Genomic DNA, 20,029 nt, shown 5'->3' with positions numbered 1-20,029 from the left:
TATAAATCTCAGTTCAAGAGCCAGAGAAGATGAGATGAGATGTCTCAGCTCAAGCAGTGAGGCAAGGTGGAGGGTAGGGTGGGTAAAAGGATGAATTCCTCCTTCCTCCACTTTTTGTTCCAGTCAGGCCTTCAATGGGTTAGTTAAGGCCCACCCACATTGGACAAGGCAACTACTCTACTGAGTCCACTGATTCCTATGCGAATCTCATCTGGAAACGCTCTCACAGACATACCAGAAATTATATTTAATCTGGACACCCCACGTTGACACTTGAGGTTAACCATCACAAACCTGATTATGAATCTCTATTTACTCAAGTCTTTAGCTGTCAGTATAAAGTTGTATATAATTTTTCATGAAGTTTACATTCATATTTTATAGTTATACTATGTATTATGAAGTTTTTGTTATTGTTATAGATAGATGGAGTTTATATTTGTTATATTTCTGTTACTTTTGATATATAAAATTTTTCATATTTACTTATTTTTTGCTCTCAATAATATAATGCATTTTAAGTTGTGATAATTTTTCAGATAATTTTCTGAGTTTTTATCTAGAGAACATCTTTTACCAATAATGTATTTTTTACTATGTTCCAATAGCTATATCTAATTTTGTTTTTCCATATTATTTCATAGTCCTGCACTAGCAAAGCAATACCAAGAAATGTGGTAGCACATCACCTTTGTCTAACTTCAGAATAGATGCAAATTTAGTGTTTGATAATATAGATAATTCAAAGATATTACTTGTGTTAAGCAAAGATGCCTATATTTTCCATTCATTCATTATAAAGTATTTTATCAAATGCCTTTTCAGTACATTCTTTCATTTTAATATTTTTTAGTCTTTCCTCACTACCTTGAATGCCCATAAATATTGAAAGTTTGCCCACTGTAGTCTGATTATTTTCCAACCTTCTACAAATTTCAGAATGTGGTGTTACCCTAGAAGAGACCAACATTAGATCTACTAACTGTTTAGAATATATTGATCCTTTACTGGCCAATATGCTTTAAGGGCCATTTCCTATTATTCTCCTGCTGTACTCTGTCTCAGGTGACTGGGCCCCAAAATTACATTGCCCATGCTCCCTTACTAATTATTTCTAACTGAGTTCTGTCGATGGGAGCCACCAGCAGGATATTTGAAGGTGAGTGGAGAGTGGAGAGCAGATTCTAGACCAGGGGTGGGCAAACTTTTTGACTCGAGGGGCACAATGGGGTCTTAAACTGGACGGAGGGGCGGAACAAAAAGCATGGATGGAGTGTTTGTGTGAACTAATATAAATTCAAAGTAAACATCATTACATAAAAGGGTGCCTTTTTTTTTTTTTTTTTTTTTTTTTTTTTTAGTTTTATTCATTTCAAACGGGCCGGATCCGGCCCGCGGGCCGTAGTTTGCCCACGGCTGTTCTAGGGTATAGCTCCTAAGTCTCTGCTTCAGAGTGGCCTCTTGGTGTGGCTGCATCTCTTTGTGGTTGTAATTCATAGCAGGGCTCCTCCTTCCTAAGTCCCAGGTCCTCCCAGAAGGCCCTTAGTCCTGTTCCCTGTACCACTGCTTCCTGTCCTTGGCCCTCTACACTGGGTTTCATAGTGGCTTCCTCCTGTGATAATAGCCAGATTGTCTTTTGGTAGCCTGTTCACTCTTTCAGTTTTCAGTACTTTTTGAACATAATATTCCCAATATTAAATTTCCTCTATTAAACTCCATAACTTAAATTATCTCTCTCTGCCTGACTGGTATATATACACACATATGTGTTCAAATTGTTATTTAATAATCAGATGCACAGATGATGGAATAGAAATCATCCAAAAGTCACAATTATATGAAAAAAAGCAAGTTGAAAACAAAGGCATTATCATTTGCTTCTCTTTCTATATAATAATTCCATCATCCAACTAAAAAAGTACTTTAATATCTAGTAAATGAAATAACATTATAAAAAGGGAGATTCATTCATTCATATATATTGATTTGTGTACCTTAATTCTCAGCCTAGATGTTTAAAGTGGATTGCCTCATATATACCAGAGAAGTCACTGAGCTTAATTCCATTTATGTTTGATAAATTATATATAATCAGTGGTACCAAAGAACAATTTATGAAGTCATGAGTATTGGAAGAGCTTTCCTACTTTAAAGGTATATTTTCATCAAAACTCCTCAGGATATATCAGTGAACACAGAAGAAGTATCATATGATAAAAAGGAGTAACATTCAACCATACTGTTTTTATACTTTTAAATATATGAACTGTTATTTTTAACATACTTGTTTTCTTTTTTAAAAAATATCTTTATTGTTGAAACTATTACAGATGTCCTCCCTTTTCCCCCATTGACCCCCCTACCCCATAATATACTTTTCTTAGTTTAGTTATATTAATTTTTAAAGGCCAATTTTCATATTTTGTTGGAAAGGCAGACTTAGATGAATACATGCAAGTATATTTTAAGATGAGATTCATTTGTTAATACTTTTATATTTTTATTGATTTTTAGAGAGAAAGGAGGGGACAGGGATAGAGAGAAACATCAATGAGAGACACACATCGATCGACTGCCTCCTGCATGCCCCAACCGGGGATTGAGCCCGCAACCCAGGCATGCGCCCTGACCAGGAATCAAACCAGGGGCCTCTTGGCTCATGGGTCAGTGCTGAACAACTGAGCTACACTAGCTGGGCCATTTGCTAATATTTTTAGAAGAACTGAAATAAATTAATATGTAGGAATACATGGCTACCTGGAGTATCAGCATTGATCTGAGTGAATTCATTTTATTACTTTTCTTTAGGTTTCTGTTTCAGCTCAAGATTACAAATAATTTGGTTTCATGTCCCTTTATTTATTAAAGTTTATTTAGTTTGAATCTATCATTAAAATTTCAGCCACCTTTTATTTTTATCTATATAATCAACGCCTTCTATTAATATACCCAACTTATCTAGGACTAAGTGTCATTAAAATTATTCTAACAGCAACCCTGGCTGGTGAGTTTCAGTTGGTTGAGTTTCTCCCATGCTCCTAGAGGTCCCTAGTTTGAGGCTAAATCCCTAGTAGGGGGTATGCAGGCGGCAGCTGATGGATGTTTCTCTCTCTTGCTCTCAGTTGTTCTCTCTCTAAAAAAAAATCAATGAAAAATATTTTTAAAAGTTAAAATAAATATTCTAACAACATACTTTATAAACCTTTGAGTTGAAGGAATGAATGCCATGAATGAGTCTATTTTAGAAAACTCACTTTGACTTGAAGGTTCAATTTTTAGAGAACTTGAACTCATGGCATTGTGTATTATAATAATAAAAACAAAATTGCCAATTACAATTCTCAGTAAAATTTTAAATAAGATCAGCATATAAGTTTTTGTAATGCAGGAAAGGAAATAGAATCTGAAATATTTCAGAAGTGTATTTGAAAGTTACTTTGAAAATTGTAAGATTGTCACAGAAAAGGAACAATTCCTGCATCTACTTAATGCATTTTCTTTTTTGAGGATTTTTCAAAAAATATATATTAGATTAATTTCACTTCTTCTACCTCTTTTTCCACATCTGTACATGAAATTTCTGCCCATGAATTTTATTTGAATCATTTAGGGATTCTATTAAAAAATGAGGCCTCCAGTAGTGAGGAATGATGCCGTACTCCCTTGGGAAACAGAAGGGAGAGAAAAGGCAGAATTAGAGATGAAATTGGCTTTTAGGCACATCCTTAGCTGGGATGAGGGGAAATACACAACAATTTCTCAAGCTGTGCTGTTGACAATCAATTCTTTTATCCTAAGGACTATGAAAACTTAATATTATTTCTACCAAATAACTCACCACTATTTATAATTGTCTGTTTATTGAACAATTATTAACATGGCATTTTGGTATATGTGAGAATAGGACAGCATGTTCTATATCCCTAGTACATATAATGGTACCTTCCACACAATAGATTTTTTTAATTTAAATACATGTCTTCTTTTTTCTTCCATTGACCTCTCCCCTGCCACTCCCACCGCCCAGCACATGCCCTCATCCCCCCTGCTGTCTGTGTCCATTGGTTATGCTTATATACATGCATACACACAATAGATATTTAATAAAAGTTGTTAAAGTGATTAAATGTTCAGTTAAGAAGTATAACATGGTGCAGTATTTCTAGTATGCCAGGTGTGTGTGTGTGTGTGTGTGTGTGTGTGTGTGTTTTCCTGTATTGGTTCTAGAATAGTTTCTAGTATAGTTTTCTAGAGGCAGACATAGAAGAAATGGATAATCATCCATCCTGCCAGTAGCCATGTGTGATTAAACTTTTTACCTAGCCTTTTTATTAAGTAATTAATTTTAATATTTACATTTAAAAGGATTAATTTGACACACACCCCCAAAAAAGACACAAAAAAAGGAGACAGAAACTGCCCAGCTGGCATCGCTCAGTGGTTGAGTATCAACCTAGGAACCAGGAGGTCATGGTTCAATTCCCAGTCAAGGCATATGCCTGAGTTGTGGGTTCAATCCCCAGCCAGGACACCGATGGATATTTTTCTCTTACATCAATCTTTCTCTCTCTTTCTCTCCCTCTCTTCCTCTCTCTGTAAAATCAATAAGCATGTCTTTGGGTAAAGATTTCAAAAAAATAGAAAAAATTTAATCTAGCTAAAAATATAATGCATCATGACCAGGTGTGGTGTATTCCAGTTCCAGGAATGCAACATTTCTTTAACATTAAATATATCAAATACTTAATTCACAAAATGAAGAGGACTGGAAGGAAAAACATCATATATATATATATATATATATATATATATATATATATATATATATATCAATGAAGAAAATGTACTTGACAAAAATTAAAAGTCATTAATTAAAACAATTTTTAAAAGGTGAATTCCTCGATTTGAATAAAGAGGATCTCAATTCCTAGAGCAAACATCTAGTTAATAATGAAATATTGAAAGAATTCTCTTTGATATAAGAAAAAAGACAAATATGCCTATTAATAACATTGTCATCACTTTTATACAGCATTTTTAAGGCCACCCCAGCCAGGGAAATGAGGCAAGAACACATACATATATACATATATTAAGACATAAGGCACATATGTAATACCCTTTGTAATACTTTAAGCAATAAAAAAATAAAAAAAAAAGACATAAGGAGTCAAAGAAAGAATTAAATGGTTATTAACTACCATCAATAACCATGTTGAGTTTTACATACAATTTTAGAAGAATCTATAGGACAAATTATTTAGAATAAATAAATTTATCAAGATGGGTGGTATACAAGGTGAACATAAATTATTTGTACCCCTATATTATTATTTAAATAATCAAATAGAAATGAGATTAATAAAAGCATTTGCAAGGTCATCCAGAAAACATAAAATACCCAGAAATACATTTAAAATATGTAAAAGATTTCCTTAAAAACATATAGTTGAGATAATTTAAAGAAATATTCACTGATTGGAGAATTGCATGTTTTAAAGATAGCGAATCCTTCCAACTGAATATTATATTCAATGTACTCCAATCAGAATTTCTGCAGTTTGTTTTACGGAAATTAACATGCTGACTCTAAATGTGTATAGAAACATGAAGGGTCAAGTATAGCCAAGGTAATCTTGGAGAAGAGCAAAACTCAGTTACTTATACCACCATCTTTTAAAAATAATTACAAAACTACACTAAGTAAGACAGGATGGTATTTGACAAAGAAAATAGCAAAACAAGTCAATGGAAAAGACTAGAGAGTTCTGAAATAGACCCATGTATATACAGTAACTTGATTTATGATAACTGAATGCAGTAGGGAAAAAGGTGTCTACTTGTAAAAGGTCCTGAATCAACTGGATATGTATGACACAGAAAAAGATAAAATTTGGTTTCTGAGTTACATAATAAAAATTCAGATCTAGATTATTTGCATATCTAACTGTGAAGATTTAAACAAATATAGTGTTTAGGAGAAAATGTGGTAGAACCTCTTCATAACCATGGGATAGGCAGCAATTACTTAAACAGGACACACACAAAAAACAATCAAAAGTGAAAAACACTGGTAAAATAGGGTGCATTAAGATTGATATACAGTTGGCATCAAGATACACTATTAAGAGATTGAAAAGCAAGTCAAGAAATGGGGAAAGTTCAGCACAAACTTTCAAGAAAATAAAAGAGAACTTCTATAAAACAATAAGAAAAAAAGAGACAACACAATAGAAAAATAGACAAAAGACTTGAATAAAGACTTTACAAAAGAGGATATCCAAATGGTCAATAATCATATGAAAAGCAATCATTTTCATTGCTTCAACTTATATAAAGTTAAAAAACCAGAAATGTATATTTTAGAAAACTTAAAAGTTAGAATAGTAGTTATGTGTGTTGTTGTTTTTTCATTTTTTAAATGTATTTTTATTGATTTCAGAGAGGAAGGGAGAGGGACAGAGAGATAGAGACATCAATGATGAGAGAGAATCATTAATCAGCTGCTTCCTGCATGTGCCCCCTTCTGGGGATCGAGCCCACAACCCAGGCATATGCCCTTGATCAGAATCGAACCCGAGACCCCTTCAGTCTGCAGGCCGATGCTCTATCCACTGAGCCAAACCAGCCACAGGGTAGTTATGTTTTTAAAGGAGTAACTACTAGAAGGAGGTATGTTGGGGGTTTCTGAGTTTCAGAAACAGATGGCATGTCTGCAACACTTTCCACAGCACTCTCTGCTGTGCTTCTTTTTCTTTCTTTTTTTTTCTCTTGTGTGTGTGCTTCTTTTTCTTTTCTTTTTCTCTCTCTCTCTCTGTGTGTGTTTCTTTTTCTTGATCTGGATGATGGTAACATGAATGTGTTCTGTTTGTGAAAATACACCAAGCTGTATGCATGATTAACTTTTGTTTTGCTTTTACGTACATTATATAAGTATATAAACACACACACACACACACGCGCGCACACACACTAGCAAACTAAAGCAACAACAGCAACAAAAACGTCACTGCATGAAAAAGTTTTCAGTCAAAACCCAAACTCTAGATCAGCTGTTTATGTTTCTGCCTTATAAACATATTATGAATTTAAAGGTTAAAAAAGTGGAAGAATATTGAAGATCATTTGGGAGAGAGTACAATTTTTTTTTTAGTTTTATTGCTTAAAGTATTACAAAGGGTATTACATATGTCTCCTTTTTTCCCCCACCCTTGACAATCCCCTGGCCTCCCTTACCCCCCAGTGTCTTATGTCCATTGGTTATGCTTATATGCATGCATATAAGTCCTTCAGTTGATCTCTTACCTCCCCTTCTGCCCCCCTACCCTCTCCTGCTTTCCCGCTGCAGTTTGACAGTCTGTTTGAGGCAGCTCTGCCTCTGTATCTATTTTTGTTCATAAGTTTATAATGGTCTTTATTATACATGAATGAGTGAGATCATGTGGTATTTTTCCTTCATTGACTGGCTTATTTCACTTAGCATAATGCTCTCCAGTTCCATCCATGCCGTTGCAAATGGTAAGAGTTCCATCTTTGTTACAGCAGCATAGTATTCCATCGTGTACAATTTTTATAATATGATTCCAGAAATCATATTTAATGATAAATACAATAGATCTATCTACAAATTAAAAATATAAATGGGGATAGTGTCTGCCATAAATATTATAGAAAATTTAAAATACTGTGAACAAACTTTTAAAAATATAACTATACAGGTTATCTCTTGATAGGAAATTATGGATGGTTTTTATTTTTCTTTGGACAATTCTTAAAATAAACATGCTTAGTTTTAATATATGAATAGCATATAATAACTATTTTTAAAGTAATAGTTATATATATGTTCATAAATTTAGAAAATTCCAACTCCTCCTCAAATGTATTCTTATTTGCTAATACCAGTTGATTCTTTTTCACAAAGTAGCATTTTAATTCACCAATTACCATAATCTATTATTTCACACTATCCATATCCACTCTGGGTGAGCATGTATCTCAATATTCATACTGTTGCTTTCTCAAAAATTATGTGTACCCTTGAAATCCTAAGTATATATGTGATACTGCTGTAATTAGCTCGGTATTAATAACAGAAAAAAAGCAAAGGGGTAAGGCCAGACATTACAGGCATGTCATTTGGGCAGCTTCACCAGGAAACAACCAGCCTATTCCCTGCCGCCTCCCTTAGAACAAATATTTCTTAAATATTAGTATCATAGAAGGATAATAATGCTATGTCTTAGAATCTCTCCCAATTTCTCCCAATCCATTGCAGCTGTCATTGACTAACATATTGGCACTTTTGTGTTTCCAGTATTTAATTATAAAGCATTGGGGGAAAGACTCCAACAAAAAAACAAGATAGACACATGCCCTGTAAAGTTGGGTTGGCATAGGGAAGGCACTTATCTGTCAGTCACACATGGGAACAGAAATCATTGGTTAGAATGGTCACGGCCACTGCAAGTGCTTGACAATTTTGAATACATCATCTCCTAAACAAAGGAGTTTGCTCTCTTTGCTTGTGACACTTGGCTTGTGGGGCTCTTTTGCTCCTGCTTCCTTGCATTTGCCTGTATGACCTATAGCAATATGGACCCCACACACAATGGACTAATGGACTACAGTAGGAAACACAAGCTAAGTTAGCCTGATGCTGAACTGGACTCTGCTCCAATATGGAAAGGAAACTCTGAACATTGGCTCTTATTTTAGCTTTACTGAAGCCCCAGCTACACTTCTTCTATGACTAAACTAAGGGAAATGGCACTTTGAAAACCCAGGGGTGTAATTCTTTCTACCATATCTCATTCTCCTGTTGGGGCCTCCTGAAATGCTTATTCCAGTGGTATCCCAAGAACCCCAGTCCCAGTCCCACTAGCAACCGGGGGAGATGAGACCCACTCCCTTCCATTAACATATGTATCTAAAATATTGCTACGAATAGTCAACAAATGAGCATTAGATTTTTTTGTTCTAAAAAAGCCCATATTTTTTAAAGTGATAAAAATCAATTACTTTAATCACATGCCACAGTAAAAAATCAATAAAAGGTGTGCATTCCTGGAAAAACTGTCCTTTTGATAGATTTTGTGTAACATATAAAACATTCAAGTAAAAACTAATATTTCTTAAACATTAATATCATAGAAGGATAATAATGTTATATCTTAGAATCTCTCCCAATCTTGTGAGCTTTGCTCCACTGCGACTGTCATTGACTAAAGTATTGGCACTTCTGTGGTTCCAGTATTTAATTGTCCCATCATTCAAATATTAAGCTATGAGGTCTCACTAATTTGTGTCTATACCAACTTAAAGACTGTTTCCGCAAATAATTTTCAAGTTACTTTCATAACACACCCTTATTATGATTGTTACATCCCATGAACTAGCTATGTATCCGTTTTAGAGTTTGTAGTCTTCTTCCAATGTCCCTTGAAACATAATCACCTACACACCAATTGTGTTTGTCATTTGTAAACAAGGAAATCATTACCACTCTGAAACTCTATTTTTTAAAATATATTTTTATGATTTCAGAGAGAAAGGGAGAGAGATATTCATATATGTTGGCATATATATATATGCCAGTGTCTGTGATGACTAGGATGACAGAACAACCTGTCACCATGAGGTACATTGAGCACCTCTTGGTCCCTCCCCTGCAGCCCACAGACTTTGATCGCAGCAAGGTGGGTGGGTGTGGCAACGAGCCTGGTGGGGCAGCAGGCAGGTGGATGGGGCCACGAATATGGCAGGGCAGCAGGCATGTGGGCGAGGTGGCGAACGCAGCTAGCAGTGGCAGGCTACCGCGTGCGATTTTGCGTGCTGGGCCTCTAGTCAATGAAAAGAGAGAATCATTAATCAGTTGTCTCCTGCACACCCCACACTGGGGATCAATCCCACAACCCCTGCATATGCCCTATCAGGAAGTGAACTGTGACCTCCTCGTTGATGCTTAACCACCGAGCCACACTGGCTGGGCACCACTCTGAAATTCTTTAATGTGTATTTCCAAGTCTCAGAAATAAAAGATTTACATCTTTGTCTTGGAATTGATATGGGGGAACCACATAGATCATGAGTTTAAACTAGGCACTCATGTATCAAATGAACCATGGAAACCACAGAGGATAAGTGTTTTAGAAAAGATGATATGTCTGCAACATTTTTCTTACAGAACTGTATCTGCTGTGGTTTCTTCTCAGTTATTAATGTCACCATGACAGTCAGTTGACATTTTAAAGTTATTAATGAAAGAGCCACATGTCAATAAACATCTTTTTGTCAGGATATCGACCAAAACTTACAAATGTGAATGACTGGATTTTAATCTGGGGTTTTTCGTCTCTATTTTGGTTTCCACCTTCTTTTCCAGGATCTTAAATTAAGTACTCTGATTTGTTGAATGATTGTTAAACCATTCAGTTTTATTTTTTAGTTGAGTTTAGCCCCCAATATGTAAACAACTCAAAAAGGAAAATTAATGTGAGAATAAAATATTGGAATTTCATAAGCTAATAAACATCATTTAACTATGCAATCTATGTAATGGATGAGAGTTATTCCCTGATGTATTCCTGAAGTTGTAAATAAATTTAAGAATTCAAGGGTCTGCTGGTGGCATTTATAATTCTTTTTTTTCCAAAGTATGTTCTATTCAGCAAATATTTATTACATGCTTCCTATGTGCAAGACAGAGCAATAGATATTTCAAATAATACAAATATGTGTAAGGTACAATTCTTACACTCTGAAAGTACAAGTGTGTATATCGGATTGGTTTTTATATGAAGTGCCTCTTCTAATTATTTTTTCTTCTAAATTAATGGTGTAGCACTTTCAACGCATTCATATTTTTAGAACCTCTAGTTAGAAATGAGAACCAGCACTCCTATCTCATTCCTATCATCCAATTAATGTATTATTTAAACAATATCTTGAATTATGGAGTGAATATGGTGTGTGTCCATATTGCATTAAATACTTTATCATTTCCAAAATTTTAATTCTTAATCAGTGAGTTGTTGCTTCCAAACTACAAGCTGTTAAGAAATGTAAGTACTTAGAGGATAAAAGGACAGATTAACTATTAATGTAATGTGCCTGCAATGGTTGACACCCTACTTAGCATGACCATTATGTGCTACAGTCTACAAAATTATTCTTCATGCTCCCACAGCAGAGCTGGAGTGCCATATGGCCATGCTTGTTTTTCGTCAAATAATTTTTACATAAACAGCTGGTGAACCGTTTTTATTGTAACAGTGCACACATTTTTTGAGACAGTTGGGAAGGGTTGATGCAACTCCAGTCACTGCCTGCGTTCCTGTCAGTGTGAAGGAGAAATTCAGATTCATCTTTTTAAAATGTGAACTTTTGTATTCTTGTCACTATGGCCCGTTGATAAGAATATTTTTAATGGAATGCAGGAATTATTGGCATGTTTATAAACTTGTAGCAAGAAATAGAAACTAATCATAAGGGACCTTCAACTTCACGTGGCATATCCAGTGTTTTTATTTTTACACTCATGAATTTTTAGAGGCAGAGCTATGTTTTGGACTATTTTATAAGCAGTTTTAATATGACTATATTTGGTTTTGAAACATAACTTCAACACATTCTGATAAGTGATATAATAACCAGAAGATTTTTTAGCAGTTTTGTGTGTATCTGTGATTTGAGTTGATTTAAAAACTATTTAATCCAAAACCACCCCCCACCTCCTTGACAAGAAAATCTATGTGTTGAAAACACCAGTGAATTCAAAAATGCAAGTAGAGGCATTTTCTTTTGAATTCTAAGGAAATGACCACTCTTCAGATTTTTGTAAGGCGATTATCACAGTGCTTAGAATGTTAAATCTTTAAATCTAATTTTACATTTGATACTTAAAAAAACCCTCCATTACCAGTATCCTGGTAAGGATTTGTCTATTATTACATATCACAGATTCCTTATTCATTGTATATTTGAGACTATAAAATATGTTTCATTAGAGAAGGGAATGAATTTTTATTATTGTGCCATTAAAAAGCTTAGGACCTTCGGGTTAGAACAATTGAGTTCATCTACCTTTTACATACTAAAGGTAAATGTGTGTAAAATGTAAGAGAAAATAAGATTTTTTTCCCAACCCTACAGCTTTCATTATATTTACCCATCTGCCCTTTGTGTCTTTGATTAATTCTACTCAGGGGCACAGCTATTTTCACAGAATATTTTATTTTGAGATTCAAAATGGAAAAACAAAGGATCCTTTTTCATGTGTCTTAGGTTTGAAGAAATTCTATTCTGGAATAAGCTTTACAATAGTGAGTACATTTTGTCAGTAAATAGTCATTTCAACATAATACCTGACAGCAATTTGCTTATGTAGATTTTAATTTGTACCTCACTGTTATTTTCTCCCAATGAACTATGCACCAGATGGAATAGTTAAAAAAAAATGAATCAAGGGAGACAATACATTTTTGTAAGGGTGTTGTTTTCCCCCCAAGTAAAACCATTCATATTATTTCACTAAAAGTCCAATTCTAGGAGATAATCAATTATACAAATGACTTTAACCATTAAGTAGACTATGGAATGATTAGGGGGCATTTCTCCATGGGTTGCTTGTATTTTTTTCACTTTTGAGGCACTTGTTCCAGACAATTTTTTCAAGGACTTCTTGTGTGTAGCAAGCCTTGGGAGATTATATATATATTCTCCAGAGTGGAGAAAGGCATGCTCATTGGCCATTATACACATTTAAAATTCCCCAAGCACAGGGTTCCTCTCCTGCAATCCAATTCATTGCATGATCTGGTGTCACTTGTCCGTCTTGATATCACTGTGATTCCTGGGGTTTGGGTAACCAGTGTGAGAAAATATAGACACTCCGCCTATGGCCATTGCTATGAATGATAAAGTTCTTTTGCTCTTACCTAAAAGCCTCATGTATTCTGCAAGCATCCATAAAACTGTGGCTGGCTATTAGCTTGCAAGGATAAAAATCTTAGCTACTTCACAGTTGTTTTTTATTTTTGGTGTTGTTGTTTTTTTTAAGATTAAGGATCCTTTGTTTATTCACAGTGTTATATTAAGCAGCTTATTAGGAAATTTGATAAGATCAGCTGAAACCAAAAAAAAAACGTGGCAAGTAACCCACTTCACGGATTATGATGTTAAATGATGTTTAGCTAGGAAGTTATCCCCAGTTAGAAGTTAGATGTATCAAAACGTTATAACAATATTCAAAGATCTTCTCCGGTGTTATTCAACTGATCATCAGAATGCTAACTTAGCAAATTGCCGGTGGCCCTGACAAATATTCACTGTCAGTATTTCAGAGACATCTTCTTAAAATAAAGATTCAGTGAGAGGATCACGTCACTATTTCCGATGCGAATGTTTGGAAATTGCATTCGGTCTTATGCCCAAAAATCCACTGCAGTTTGGGGCTCCACATCTGCAAATGGTCTTTCCACTCCCAAGACTCTGTAAGTTGTAGTTGAAAGTAAGTTCTGTGCCTGCTTTAATGTCACACAGGGCAAATAGGCCAACACGGGTATCTCCTTTCACAGACCACTTCTGCGTTTCACAGTTGGGATCGCAGCAATGATTCATAAAGCGAGTGAAGTTACCCCTGGGTCCTGCATCAATTACTCTATCTCTATCTAAAGTGAGCATGTAAAAATTAGTGACACCGTGTTCTTGGGCCTGACGGATTCGAGCCCTGCATTCCGCATCATCTATCAGTTCTCCCACATACTCACTCACAAATTCACCCTTTTGAATATCTGTTTTGGCTCGAAGACCCCAGCCCCTCTCCAATGTGGGAAAAATTTCCACCTCTGTGTACTGGCGCTTAACAAAGCACTGGTTTTGGCAGCGTTCTCCGGCTGGACATACTGCGGGGTGGCATTCATAGAAGAGCAGACGGTTGATACAGTCCGAGTATATCCCACAGGGATTTTCATCAGTTGCCCGGCAATTACATTGGGGGATTTCCGACAGGTCGACGGTGAAGATCTGTGCCCCACCAACAGGACGGTTCCTCTTTATATGTTTATAAGGCGCTGGCTTCTTAGCGTTCTTTTGTTCTTCCTGCAGCTGTCTTTGTTCTTTTTGTGCCTTTAACTCTACAAACCTCGCTGCTGCCTCCCGCAGAGCTTCCTTATAGATGCCATGTCTTCCCCTACGGAGCTTGGCCCTGAAGCTTAGGTCCTGCTCCAAGTAGGGGAAGACTCTGGCATGATGGGTCCACGCATATTCTTTGGAGCCAAAGAAGAACACGGGGAATTCCCCGATTTCATGTTCCATGTTATTGACTCTCGCAGGCACAGCTTGAGGATGGCAGATCTCAGCGGGCCACCACCTGTGATGGCCAAATTTGACCCAAACAAGTTCCGCGTAGTGAGGCTTTTTACCAGCCCTGCAGTTGTTACAATACCAGTTGCCTTGAGGGAAGTCAATGCCCACGCATTTTAGGTGAAAAGAAGCAGGGCAAGCCTCACAGCACAGGAGCCTGCCCCCCTCTGAACAGACAAAACACCATCTAACGTTGACCTGCTCATGATCTTTGCAGCCCGGCCTCGGTGTAAAATGATTAGGGCAGATGATACTATTAGGTGTCAGGATTTTTGACCCAGCAGCCAGACAACAGTCATTGGCATGGTATGCCACGGGGCAGCGCACACATTTCATTAGGTTGTTTCTGGATGCACGAATGCTAGTTGGATTAGCAGACTGGCAAGTTGTACATGAATGGCGTGGGCAACGAAAGCCCCTGTCCTGCATGACAGTAGGTGGGTATTTCTGGACACAATTTTCGTGATAAAACTTTCCACACAAGGGCAGAAGGCAACTCTTAAGGCCTGCTCCGCTCCGTTTACAAGAAAAACATGTGTGGGTCCCTGAGCGACATTCATTGCAAATAAATTTCCTCCTGGGCACCTCCGTTAACCCCAGGCACTCTAAGTGAAAAGCCCCATGGCATCGACCCTCACACAACAGTAATGAACCTTCTTTCTCGCACTTCTGACAAACATCCTCCTTGAGTGCAGCAATGCCACCTCTTTCGCCGCGCCGTCTTTTAGGTGCACGCCTCCCTTGGCGGTCCTCCACTGCCTCTTCAGCAGCCTTCCTGATCCTCCCAGGCTTCTTGCGCTCCATCAGTTCTTCCTTGCAGAGCTATTCACAGCTCTTGACAGCAAGCACACATCTCTATTTTACCTGTTTGCAAACAAAATGCAAACAAGATTAGCCTTTAAAATAGCCTTTAAAAGGTGTAAAAATAGATTGAATTAACAGTTTTCATTTTGGCCCTGATTTGTTTTATGATACATTTCAGTATGTATCACCAGTTGTAACTTCTTCAAATCTCATATAACTAGCTTCAAATACATCATTGAAAAGTGAGATATGGCCCTGGCTGGTTGGGCTCAGTGGATAGAGCATTTGCCTGTGGACTGAAGGGTCCCAGGTTCGATTCCGGTCAAGGGCACATGCCTGGTTGCAGGCTCGATCCCCAGTGTGGGGCCTGCAGGAGGCAGCCGATCAATGATTCGCCCTCACCATTGATATTTCTCTCTCTGTGTCCCTATCCTTTCCTTCTGAAATCAATAAAAAATATTTTTTTGCAAAGTCAGAGATGTGATATGGTGAAGAGTAGAAGTAAATTGGGAAATATACTTTTTATATCAATTACTTATCGAAGTGACTACAGCCATTTCAACTTGTCTATTTGTAGCACTGTATTCATTCCTTTAACAGAGCATCAAACTCACTGAGATTAATTAATGGTAAAAGTAAACTATAGCCCGACCTGCATGGCACAGTGGTTGAGTGTTGATCTATGAACCCGGAGGTCACAGTTCAATTCCCTGTCAGGGCACATGCCAGGGTTGCAGGCTTGATCCCGTGTGAGGCCTGCAGGAGGCAGCCAATCAATGATTCTCTCTCATCACTGATGTTTCTATCTCTCCCTCTCCTTTCCTTTCTGAAGTCAATAAAAATATACTTAAAAAAAAGAAAAGAGTAAACTCTATATTGCTGAATATACATTATTTTCACTTGTTTATTTTTTTACTTTAAATGTCAGAACTGAAAACATATATATTGACATATCATATATTTATGTAAATCATATATATTCATATGAATTATATTTTAATTGTATATTTATATCATTTAAAATATAATTTGTTTAAACACACAATTTATATAAATTTATAATCGTAATTTATATAGAAACAAATTTATATATTTCAATATTATTTATATATTTGTTATATATAAATTTGTATGTATTTTATTCACATATATTTGAGAAATATATGTGAATATTTAAGACACATCACTATCACTGCCATTGCTAATTATTTATCTGAATTTCTTTTGTGCTTAAGCAGCATGAACAATTTAAAAATGTAGGAAACAAATAATTTTACTCATAACTTGCATTGATTACCTTATTTGATTATGTAAAGTAGTTACACACAGTGTTTGCATTGGATCATATACAAGAATATGAGGGAAACAAAGGTATTTACTGAAAATTTGCATGACTTTCTGTCACAGACTCTTGTCCTATTCCCTTCCTTGTGTCTTTTTTCTTTTCAATTTTAGGTACTGCCCACTTTTAAACATGCACTCCCTTGGAAGAGGGAGGAAATGCAGTTTCACATCCCAATGTGATGCTGTAGATATCATAACTGAGCTCTACATGCACGTGGCAGCTATATTACTATTTCCATGTCACAGCTATCTATATTATAATGCTTGCCAGAACAGAAATATCTTCTCCCTGAATTTCATCAGCATTAGATTAATTCACTGGCTCCAATGTTGACCAGAATAATGGTGCTGGTGGGGTTAGAGTTCTGGACAACATCACAAAGTTATTTTTATCACCAAAGAAGGACTAGCCTAAAGAATAGGTACAGTTCTAGTCAATCATTTTTATGCAGTTGCACTTGATGTCATTATGGGAAACTTGGAAGCTAGAATTAGAGTACATTTTTTATCCTTTAAGAAACTTTTCTAGCTCAGCAGATTATAAATACTACTAAATATTCTTCATAAATATCTGCATGATGCCATGTTTAGGATTGGACCCTAAAAACCCAGATATAAGTAGACATGAAAAAAGAGACTTTTGGACATTCACCATCACAGTTACAAGAAAAGGCAGCTCAGAAATAACCCATTCCTATATGGTCAATTAATCTATGACAAAGGGATCAAGAACATACAGTGGGGTAAAGACAGTTTCTTTGATAAATGGCATTGGGGAAACTGGACAGATACATGCATTAAAAAAATGAAACTAGACTACTGTCTTACACCATATACAAGAATAAACTCAAAATGGATTAAATACTTAAATGGAATATCTGAAACCATGAAACTCCTAAAAGAAAATAGAGGCAGTACAATCTCAAACATTTCTCTTAGCAATATTTTTCTGACATATCTTCTTGTGTAAGGGAAACAAAAGAAAAAAATTAAACGTTGAGAATACATCAAATTAAAAGGTATTTACACACCAAGGGAAAACATCAACAAAATAAAAAGACAATCCACTGACTGGGAGAACATATTTGCCAATGATACATCTGGTAAGGGGTCAATATCCAAAATCTATAAAGAACTCAGACAGCTCAACGCTAGAAAAAGAAACAACCCAATTAAAATGTGGGTAGAAATGTGGGGAGCCGGATATAGGGTTAAGCCTCTGACTGACCTGTTGGCAAAGTTACAAACAAGTCTTCTTCCAGTCTTAAACAACCCAATCCGAGAGGTGGCCACTGATTTACATGCGCTGTCATTTAAAAAATAAAAATGGGGGAATTTGCCGGAAGCCGGTCCACCCTTGCTGCTTGACACAGTCGCTGCAGGGAAGAAACATCTGCACAGCTTATGTTTCAAGGGACCTGGCGTATATGGCATATGTTTGCTCCGCCTCTTAGCGCTATGTGTTTTAAACAGGACCACCTCTCCGAGACAGGTTGTTTCCCCAGGTGGGGATTTTTCCCTGGAGTTAGGGATTAACAGGACTAAGGAAAGGAATAAATCTGTAAAACCCCTTAACTAAGTGCCAGGCGGGTAGTTAATCACTTTACGAACAATCACACTTAAGCTACATAATCTTTACTTAGGATAATCTCCTTCAGTTACTTCCTTATAGCTTGATAGAACAACCTTGATAGAGCAACCTTGGAATGGAGATAAGAAACGCCCTAACCTTTGGAATAGAATGGATAGGATTAAAGTCAACTGGTATAAATACAGATGCAACAAGGCAATAAAAAGAGAACCTGGCTAGAGAACCCGGCTATGATGATCAATTGAACGCTGTCTCCATGTCATTCATTCTTCGCCGACTCCGTCCACACCTTTGGGAACCCCTGGACCAGCTGGGGCTGGACCCCAACAGATGGTCCCCCTGGCTGGAGAACCTGGAGAGAGAACCAACTATGCTGATCATCTGAACGCTGCCTCCATGTCCTTAATTCTTCGCCAATTCCGTCCCCACCTTTGAGAACCCCTGGACCTGATGGGGCTGGACCCCGACATAGAAGGCCTGAATAGACACTTCTCCAAAGAAAACATACAGATGGCCAATAAATATATGAAAAGTTTTTCAACATCAATAATCATCAGAGAAATGCAATTCAAAACTACAATAAGATGCCACCTTACACCTGTCAAATTGGCTATCATCAATAAATCAACAAAAAACAAACAAAAAGTGTCAATGAGGATGTGGAGAAAATGGAATTCTAGTACACTATTGGTGGGAATGCAGTATGGTGCAACCACTATGGAAGACAATGTAGAGGTACCTCAAAAAATAAAAAAAATAAATTGCCTTATGACTCAGCAATTTCATTTCTGGGTATACATCCAAAGAAACTGAAAACACTAATTTGAAATAATATATGCACCCCCATGTATATTGCAGCATTGTTTATAATAGCTAATATATGGAAGCAACCCAAGTGTCCATCAATAGAGGAGTGGCTTAAAAAGCTGTTGTACTCGTACACAATGGAATATTGCTTGACCATAAAAAAGAATGAACTCTTAACTTTTGTGACAGTATGGATGGATCCAGAGGGTATTATGCTAAGTGAAATAAGTTAGACAGAGAAAGACATAAACCTAAACCTGATATTGTAATACTTATACATGGGGCCAGGTGGGTACTTGAAATATCGGGGGAGACCACTCTGGAAAGTATGTGACTGTCTAACCACTATGCTGTACATATGAAACTAATACAGAACAATATTGAATGTAAACTGTAATTGAAAGAAAAAAAAAGGAGCTTGTGGTTGATGAACAGGTGGAGTTGCTGGGACTGTGGCACCTCTGCAGAGAGCATGGAAGGTCCGTGCCCCATCCCACATACCTTGTTGTCTGCCTGTCTTCTGATTGGCTATTCCTGAGTTCGCAGATGCTTACAGAAGGTATGATACCTGTGTCAGAAGCAAATGACAGTTTATTAGAGCAAAGCAGTACCCACAGTATTATCATTTGTGTCAATTCCATGAGCCCCAGTTTCCACAGGGCAACAAGAAGAAGAATGAATGGGTGCCAGTTATCATGTGAGAAATGGCCCATGGTGAAGTGATTATTTCCAAGTGGATTGGCTGTGAGTAAACTTTTGGCAATGCCATTACCCTCCTGACATTCAAGTCTCCAAAAACAGCTGTGCCAGCCATCCTGTACAGAAAGTATTTAAGGAGCTAAACACTGGCCAACTGAGGCCCAAATTATTCAGCCTACCCTTGGACATATGCAGGAGGCATGTCAATGACATGTCATTGGATCACCATTCTTACTTTGAACCAAATCAACAAGTCTTGAAAGTCAGATCTAGCCATTCCTCCACCCACCAATTGTACTTCACACAGCAAACTGAACCTTTTATTTTTTTTAATATATTTTATTGATTTTCTACAGAGAAGAAGGGAGAGGGATAGAGAGTTAGAAACATCGATGAGAGAGAAACACCGATCAGCTGCCT

General features: G+C 36.6%; 1 pseudogene; it reads right to left on the bottom strand.

Annotated features, from left to right (window-relative positions):
• Positions 1-13,386: 13,386 nt before the first annotated feature.
• On the bottom strand, positions 13,387-15,168 carry LOC102439387 (annotated as a pseudogene).
• Positions 15,169-20,029: the final 4,861 nt, after the last annotated feature.

This window comes from Myotis lucifugus, unplaced genomic scaffold (assembly GCF_000147115.1).
Source record: "Myotis lucifugus unplaced genomic scaffold, Myoluc2.0 scaffold_20, whole genome shotgun sequence".
NCBI lineage: Eukaryota > Metazoa > Chordata > Mammalia > Chiroptera > Vespertilionidae > Myotis > Myotis lucifugus.
The sequence above is the reverse complement of the archived record's forward strand: the minus strand, read 5'-3'. Positions and strand labels throughout refer to the sequence as shown.